We start from the raw sequence: 8,718 nt of genomic DNA, 5'->3' as shown, positions 1-8,718 counted from the left end.
GAAGCAAGGCCTTAAAGGCAGTGTGTGAGATACAGGCTAATGAAGATACAGGCTTCTTTCTTTTGCTATTGTGTTGTACTCTCTCACACTCTGGAACCTTTATTTCTGTTTGGCTGCAGAGGCCTGTAGCTTCAAAAGGTCTGATTATTCCATAATCTTTTAGTCAACAGCAAATTCTGGATGTGCAGGGCTTGTCTATGTGGAGACTTAATGTGTGGCAAGGCAGGATGTGAATCTAGAGCGCCCCAGCCGGCTGAGCACTACATGGCTGTGTGAACCCTGCTACCTCGCACTAGAAGTTCCTGAGTGCACTTTGACAGGCTGCGAAACAGCAAGAAGTCAAAGTGCACAAGGGAACTTTTAATGCATGACAGCCTGGTCCAGCCAGGAGCGAGCTCTCCTGCCGACAAAAAACTTCCACCCCCAACGAGCGGCGGTAGCTTTGTTGGCAGGAGAGCTCTCCTGCTGACAAAGCGCTGTTCACACCTGCGCTTTTCGTCGGCAAAACTTTTGTCATTCCAGGTGTGTGTGTGTGCGTGTTTTTCACACCCCTGAACGACAAAAGTTTTACTGACAGAAGTCCAGTGTAGACAAAGCCTTAGTGCACAGCAGGATGGGGCCCCGTAGAGTCACAGCCCTGCTTGCCACACACTAAGTCTCCACATAGACAAGCCCTGAAGTTCTCCCCACCTCTCAGCAGCCCTTGTTCAGCCCTTACAGGGAGCCTAGGAGGCGACTGGAAACAAGAATTCCATTGTGTGACAATTTTTGAAGTTTTGACATTTGTTTTGCATTGGAACAAAACCAAGAGCTGTTAAGCAAGACCCCCTCCTGTAACAGCCAAGTGGCTTAGGTGCTTACCGGGGGTACCTGAATCTGGCAGTGCAGGGACTTGAACCAGAGTCACAGCCAAGTGCCCTAGCCACTGGGCTATCATGGCAGTGTTCCTCAAGTTCTCCTGCTGTATAAATAGTTATTGAGCCAGAGAGACTGACTCTAGCTTGGGGGTAGGGCACTCACCCGGGATACGGGCGAACCAGATTCAAGACTGTCTGATCAGAGCAGGGACTTGAATCTGGGTTTTGCGCATTCCAGCTGAGTGTCCCAACTACCAGGGTATTCTCAGGTGGGTGTGTCTCCTTTGTTTTGACAAGAAATTCCATCCTGGACCTGAGAAATCTTCCTGACAACTTGGTATTTTAAATTCCCAACTGTTCTCCTAAACATGATCAATGAGACGTAAGCTAGATTGTCCAGCATATGCTGCACATATCTGTGATTAGCAGTATTAACAGGCACTATTGAACACTTTGGCTTCTAATCCTAGTTAATAGGTCTTAGGGTTTGTCCACATGGGGAAGGGCACTGGAATTACTCTCAGTTGCAATTCACCCCCTCAGTTATTTCAGCTTAGGTTGGTATGTGGACTCTCTTATTTCAGTATGAAAATGCCTACTCCATTGTAATATAACTGAAGTCAACGCCTCACTGACTTAAGTAATTCAGTATAAAGGCACTGTTATCCCAAAATAAGAGCATCTACATTCAGACCTAAACCAAAATAGCGGAGAAGGTGAATCACAACAGAGAGAGTGATTCTGATGTCCATCACATAGACAAGTCCCAGAATTTCCTGGCTGAAGAGGGGAAGTGGAAGTTTACTCCACTAAAGCTCCTAAATGATCCATGGCCCCATTTTCTCTTGACTGCCTAGTTATATTTCAGCAGATAAGTCTCCTTTAACAGAGTCCTACCAGGAAATGCTGTCTCGTGGCCGTTAACAATGGTTCCAGTCAGGTACACTCAGTTTACAAAACGTATGGAGTTGCATGCGTCTTTTCCTTTGGAAAATTAAATATGGTTTTCTTTCTTTCTTTCTTTCTTTCTTTGGCCTTGTCTACACTACGAGAGTACTTCGATTTTAGTTAATTCGACTATGTGGAATCGATATTACTAAGTCGAACGTGTGTGTCCACACTAAGGACAGTAATTCGACTTTGTGAGACTTTGTGAGTCCACACTAACGGGGCAAGCGTCGACATTGGAAGCGGTGCACTGTGGGCAGCTATCCCACAGTTCCCGCAGTCCCCCCTGCCCTTTGGAATTCTGGGTCGAGCCCCAAATGCCTTCTGGGTAAAAAAATGTGTCGAGGGTGCTTTTGGGCGCCTGTCGTCATCCGTCCGTCACTCAAGCCCTCCCTCCCTCCCTCCCTCCCTCCCTGAAAGCGCCGGCGGGAAATAATTTCGCGCGCTTTTCTGATTACTGACAGCGCGGACGCCACAGCAGTGCGAGCATGGATCCCGCTGCGACCATCGCTGCAGTTGTGGCAGTTCTCAACGCCTCGCAGCTTCTCCTCCACCTGTACCAGAGGCAGCTGCAGATCAATCATGAGAGGAGGCTACGGCACTACCGTGACGGCATGAAGTCGGACACTAGCTCCGACCTCTCTGAGAACATGAGACCCAGCGCCCAGGACATCTCGCTGTCACTGGGTCTTGTTGATACTGTTGAACGGCGATTCTGGGCCCGTGAAACCAGCACGGAATGGTGGGACCGCATAGTGCTGCAGGTCTGGGATGAATCCCAGTGGCTGCGCAACTTTCGCATGCGGAAGGGGACTTTCCTCGAACTGTGTGAGTTGCTGTCCCCTGCCCTGAAGCGAAAGGACACCCGGATGCGGGCAGCCCTGACTGTCCAGAAGCGAGTGGCCATAGCCCTCTGGAAGCTCGCAACGCCAGACAGCTACCGGTCCGTCGCTAACCAGTTTGGCGTGGGCAAGTCTACCGTGGGGGTTGCTGTTATGCAAGTAGCCAGGGCAATCGTCAAGCTACTGCTATCTAAGGTAGTGACCCTGGGAAACGTGGAGCTCATCAGAGATGGCTTTGCCGAGATGGGATTCCCAAACTGCGGTGGGGCTATAGATGGGACTCACATCCCTATCCTGGCACCGGACCACCAGGCTAGCCAGTACATCAACCGGAAGGGCTACTTTTCCATGGTGCTGCAAGCACTGGTGGACCATCGGGGACGTTTTACCAATATCTACGTTGGATGGCCTGGCAAGGTTCATGACGCTAGGGTGTTCAGGAACTCTGGTCTGTGTAGACGGCTGCAGGAAGGTCTTTACTTCCCGGACCACAAAGTAACTGTTGGGGATGTGGAGATGCCTACAGTCATCCTCGGGGACCCTGCATACCCGCTAATGCCCTGGCTCATGAAGCCCTACACTGGCGCACTGGACTCGGGGAAAGAACTATTCAACTACCGGCTCAGCAAGTGCAGAATGGTGGTGGAGTGTGCTTTTGGCCGTCTCAAGGGCAGATGGAGAAGCCTACTCACTCGCTGTGATCTCAGCGAGACCAATATCCCCATTGTGATAGCTGCTTGCTGTGTGCTCCACAATTTGTGTGAGAGCAAGGGGGAGACCTATATGTCAGGGTGGGAGGTTGAGGCAAATAGCCTGGCTTCTGATTACGTCCAGCCAGACAGCAGGGCGATTAGAAGATCACAGCGGGACGCACTGTGCATCAGGGAGGCTTTGAAAGCCAGGTTCCTGACTGAACAGGGTCTCCAGTGACTTTTTACTTTGTGGACACAGATGCTGAACCTGCCCCCGTTTCTTTACCCAGTTACTGTTGACTATCCTTCCAAGTTACATACCCCCTTCCCCACCTTCCCAACAAATAAAATCTGTTCTGTTCTGTTAATGAACAAGGTTCTCTTTTTTACTGTTTTCGCGGGAATGTTTTAAACCGGGGACGCAGACTGTGGCGGGGGGCGGGCTTACTGTTTTGATGCAAATGATGCTTCTAAAGTCCGGGAATGACAGGCTCCGCAGTGCTGCATTGGTTGTTTCAACGCAGCCTGCCAGCAGTCCTGGGCGGGACTGGATGTATGTGTCGGCCAAGTGACTTTCTGGCAGGGGGTGGAGGGTAACAGATCCCCTGCTGCGTGGCTCTGTGATCCAGGATAAGGACCGCGGCATAGGATCTCTAACTGCCCTCCCCCGACACAAAGTCACAGATCAACCCCCTCGCACCCCAGAACAAGAAAACCGCCTCCCAGACTGACCAGGGTAACTGGTGACTGTGCTGTGTATGTGTCCTGATGCTGGACCTGCCCCCGCCTCTGTAGCCTGCTACAGGTGACTGTCCTGTCCAAGTAACAAACCCCTTCCCCCCCTTCAGACAGAATCCCCTCCAAAAGACACTCTCGGAAACAGTACTTAACAGAAACAGATGTTTTATTACGAACCGCACATGAAAAGGGGGGGGGGGAAGGAAACTTGGACATGGGCTAGTGTGAGATGGGTAGGAAAGGACTTTTCAAAGTTTGGAACGAGAGCCTTCCATTGCTGGAGCAGTGTGCAGTGGCCGACTGACAGTTTTAACGGCCCTTGCCGCCCCTCCTTCTTTGTACTTTTGGTGAGGGGGGTGTGGGACTTGGTGGCGGGGGAGGGCGGTTAGAGATAGACAGCAGCAGTGCTCTGTCCTCCTGCCTCCGGTCTTGCAGAACATCCACTAGGCGCCGGAGCGTCTCCGTTTGCTCCCTCATTAGTCCAAGCAGGGTTTGAGTAGCCTGCTGGTCCTCCTGGCGCCACCTCTCCTCCCGTTCCATGACTGCTCTGTGCATTTGTGACAAGTTCTCCCTCCACTGTGTCGTCTGGGCTGCCTGCTCTCGTGAGCACTCCATAAGTTCATAAAACATGTCTTCACGAGTTTTTCTCTTCCTTCTTCTAATCTGCGCTAGCCTCTGGGAGTGTGATGCCAGGCTGGGTTGGGAGACAGTCGCAGATGTGTCTGTGGGAATGGGAAAAAGGGAGTAAATTCCTGAGACAGATAAATGAAGTTGCTAACAAAGAGCATAGTCTTTCTCTGTGAACAACACCATGCACTGCACCTTTCACATGCGCACTCAGGACAAGGTCGAATTTTCGGCCCTCGCCTTATGTGTCTGGGGTCCTGCAGTTGCGATCAGAGAAGCGTTGCAGGACACCTCTACTTCTGCTGCGGGAAAACATGGTAAGCCGTAGACTTGTGGCAGCTTAAACATGTAATAGTAGCACTGGGCTCCTTTCGCACTGAATGCAAGGCCACTCTCTGCTGGCAGCAATCAGGGAAGCATGAGCTCTGCCCCTGTCCCACCACCTCGCGGCTGTCCCCGGGAAAGATCCCTGTATGCTGCCCCTCTGCCGCCTCCACCGCGTGGCTGTAAAGCAGTCCAAATACTAACATTCCCCTCCCTAATTTAAAGCAGGGCGTCATGTGTGACATAACCCTCATGAGGATCTCGGAGACCGAGAGGGGAAGGATGCTGCGTGAATGCATGCAGAGGCCTGGGCCATATGCCGCCATGCTGTGCCGCGCACTGATCCCCGACTACCTCATGGACTCATGGCGTGGGAACGTGTGCTACCACGGGGGACCAAACAAGATTGCCCTGCCGTTGAACCTCGTGCGCATGCTGGAGCGGTACCTCCAGGAGAGCTATGCGGAGCTATCCCAGGAGGACTGTCTGTCCATTCCCGGGCACATTGACCGCCTTTTCCTTTAAGTTGAGCATAACGGACTACAGAGTGGAGGGGCCGTGTTGTGGACTAATCATGAATATCCGGACAGTACTTGATTTTCTATACATAGTTAGTAGTAAAAAGTTTACTAAGCCAACTAAATCATGAACAACAAATTACTGATATAGTTATTATTCCTGTTTTGTTATAAATAAAAGTTTCTATGTTTAACTGAGTGACTGAAAAGCCCATTCTTAACAATATAAATATTCCACTTATGTTAAAATGAAATGTTTAGATGTTTAAAGCACTCACTGCTTGATCCTTCCCCTGATTCGGTGTCCGGGGTAAGGGCTGTGGACGGTTGGTAGGGGATCTCGGTAAGGGTGATGAAGAGCTCCTGGCTGTCGTTGAAATCAGCGGTGCAAGCGCTGTCGACTGCCTCGTCCTCCTCATCTCCTTCCTCATCTTCCCCGTCACCTAACATTTCCGAGGAGGAACCGGCCGTGGACAATATCCCATCCTCGGAGTCCACGGTCACTGGTGGGGTAGTGGTGGCGGCCGCACCTAGGATGGAATGCAGTGCCTCGTAGAAACGTGATGTGTGGGGCTGGGATCCGGAGCGTCGGTTTGCCTCTTTGGTTTTTTGGTAGCCTTGTCTCAGCTCCTTGATTTTCACGCGGCACTGCGTTGCATCCCGGCTGTATCCTCTCTCTGCCATGGCTTTAGAGATCTTCTCATAGATCTTTGCATTCCTTCTTTTGGAGCGCAGCTCTGAAAGCCCGGACTCATCGCCCCACACAGCGATGAGATCCAAGACCTCCCGATCAGTCCATGCTGGGGCCCTCTTTCTATTAGATTGCACGGCCAACTCTGCTGGAGAGCTCTGCATCGTTGCTAGTGCTGCTGAGCTCTCCACGCTGTCCAAACAGAAAATGAGATTCAAACTGGCCAGACAGGAAAAGGAATTCAAATTTTCCCGGGGCTTTTCCTGTGTGGCTGGTCAGAGCATCCGAGCTCTAAGTGCTGTCAAGAGCGTCAACAGAGTGGTGCACTGTGGGATAGCTCCCGGAGCTATTACCGTCGATTTCCATCCACACCTAGCCTAATTCGATATTGCCATTTCGAATTTAGCGCTACTCCTCTCGTTTTCGAGGATTACAGAAGTCGAATTTAAAAGAGCTCTATTTCGAACTAAGTAGCTTCCTGGTGTGGACGGGTGCAGGGTTAATTCGATGTAACGGCGCTAAATTCGATATAAGCTCCTAGTGTAGACCAGGCCTTTCTTTCTTTCTTTTTCTCTCTTTCTTTCTGAACAGATCCAATCTGCAGCTCTCTAGGGTGTAACATTTTTAAAAGATTGCCACCATCTGCCTTTTTCCAGCCTTGTGCCTTCTCCTGAAGGCACAGCAGAGAGCAGGAAGTGTACATTAAAATTACTCAGCTGAAACTGACAAACCCTCCCACCTTTTTCTTTCCAGTTAATCCGTTAGGCTATTCTGACAGGTGCTATTCCAAGGAACGCCCTGTAGTGCTGAAGAGGAAGTGCTTTGTCCCACTACTGCTAACACATGTGAGTCACTGGAACTACTCACCTGCAGGCAGTGAGTTACCTGTTTGCAGCAGTGTTTGCTTGGTCAGGGCCTTAGCCTAGTAAGTTGGATATTGCTGCAATGTGCAAAGGTCAGACTAGATGATCATGGTGGTCCCTTCTGGCCGGAAAGTCTCTGAGTCTGTGCTGCACTATCCAGTTTACAGGAGGAGACGTGAAAGGGAAACTCACATACCTTCCTAATGAGGCCAGCAACTGTTTGCACCAAGGCTGTTGACCCACGTACCCTACGGCTATTGCAGCTGTTCTCATCACAATAGGTTTCCGCTCTCAGAGGTATCATTCTATGCAATATGACATGATATGCATGGAGGGGGAGCAGATGACAAGGGTTTGTCAATTTGTTAGATGATGTAGTCCTTCCGGATGGGTAAATAGCAGGAGACTGCTGCTCTAGGCAACATGTGTAATAGTGATCCTGGAGAAGTGTGATCCCTTCAAATCATGGTCCGGTTACACACCCATCTAGCTGAATGCCCTTGTAGGGTGAGGGCCTCCCTGGTATAGTTCCGTGGCAGCCAATGAAGTTCTCCTAGGGAGGAATTGGACCCTTTGCCTCCTATTCTCCCACTGGGTTCGTAACATTCTTCTAGCAGGTAAACTTGCAGAGGTGCAGTTTGGGTCCTGACAAGCCTCTCCAATGGTGGGTGCTACCTCAGTTCTAGCTTCATCTGCTGAGTCTGCAGAGTGGGGTTGGAATTCGCAGGAGAGCTTGAAGCCAGCCCCTTCTTGGTCTAGCTGGAAATACAATGAGAGAGCATTTCCTCCTGGCATTTTGGCACTCCTGTTTCTGTAGCGCACCTACCCAGCACGCTGCCCCAATTCCACTCCTGGGGCAACTAATGCAGCCCTTTAACTCACTGAACATGGAGGGGAAGAAAGATCTCATTATTACTGCCTGAGCCAGTACATTGCTGGCTTCCCTGCCACGAATCCTCCCCGAGCCCTTGAACAGGCAGCTCCCACATGCTGGATGGATCTCTCTGAGCCCTGGGCCACACACAGGCTGTCAGCTAGTTTTCACTGTAAAAAACCTTGATGGAAAATCTGCAAGGCTGGGGATAGGGTCCTACCAGCCATTCTGACTTGCTTTCTCCTGAGAGCCCTAGGGACAAGGGAAAATCACTCTTGCCCTCGAGCTGCTAATGCCCAGTGAGAGTTCTGTTTTGCATGCAATAAGTGCCTTCTAGCAGAACTTGCTGCTCCGTGCTCATTCCAGGACACTGTCAGGGTCATTGTCTGGCTCACTCTACCCGGGAGCCAGTTACCCTTGGAAAGTAAATCTCAGCTATGCAGGTCTGAGTGGGACTGGAGCCTGCATATCTTAGCTAAGTAAATTCCCTTGGGGAGGGGAAGGTTGGGACCAGGGGTGAAAGTAACTTACAGGACTTACCGGTACTGCCGGAGTCCTGAGGGGGGCGTGGCCTCATCCGGAAGGGGCGTGGCATCAACCGGAAGAGGCGGGGCCCCTCAAGATTTAAAGGCCCGGGGCACCGGCTGTGGCTGGGAGCCCCAGGGCCTTTAAATCAACCCAGGGCCCCCAGCTGCAGAGATGGCTGGGAGCCCCCGGGGCTCAGGGGCAAATTAAAGGGCCCGG

Source organism: Emys orbicularis, chromosome 6 (assembly GCF_028017835.1).
Source record: "Emys orbicularis isolate rEmyOrb1 chromosome 6, rEmyOrb1.hap1, whole genome shotgun sequence".
NCBI classification, from domain to species: domain Eukaryota; kingdom Metazoa; phylum Chordata; order Testudines; family Emydidae; genus Emys; species Emys orbicularis.
This window is presented reverse-complemented; position numbering follows the sequence as displayed.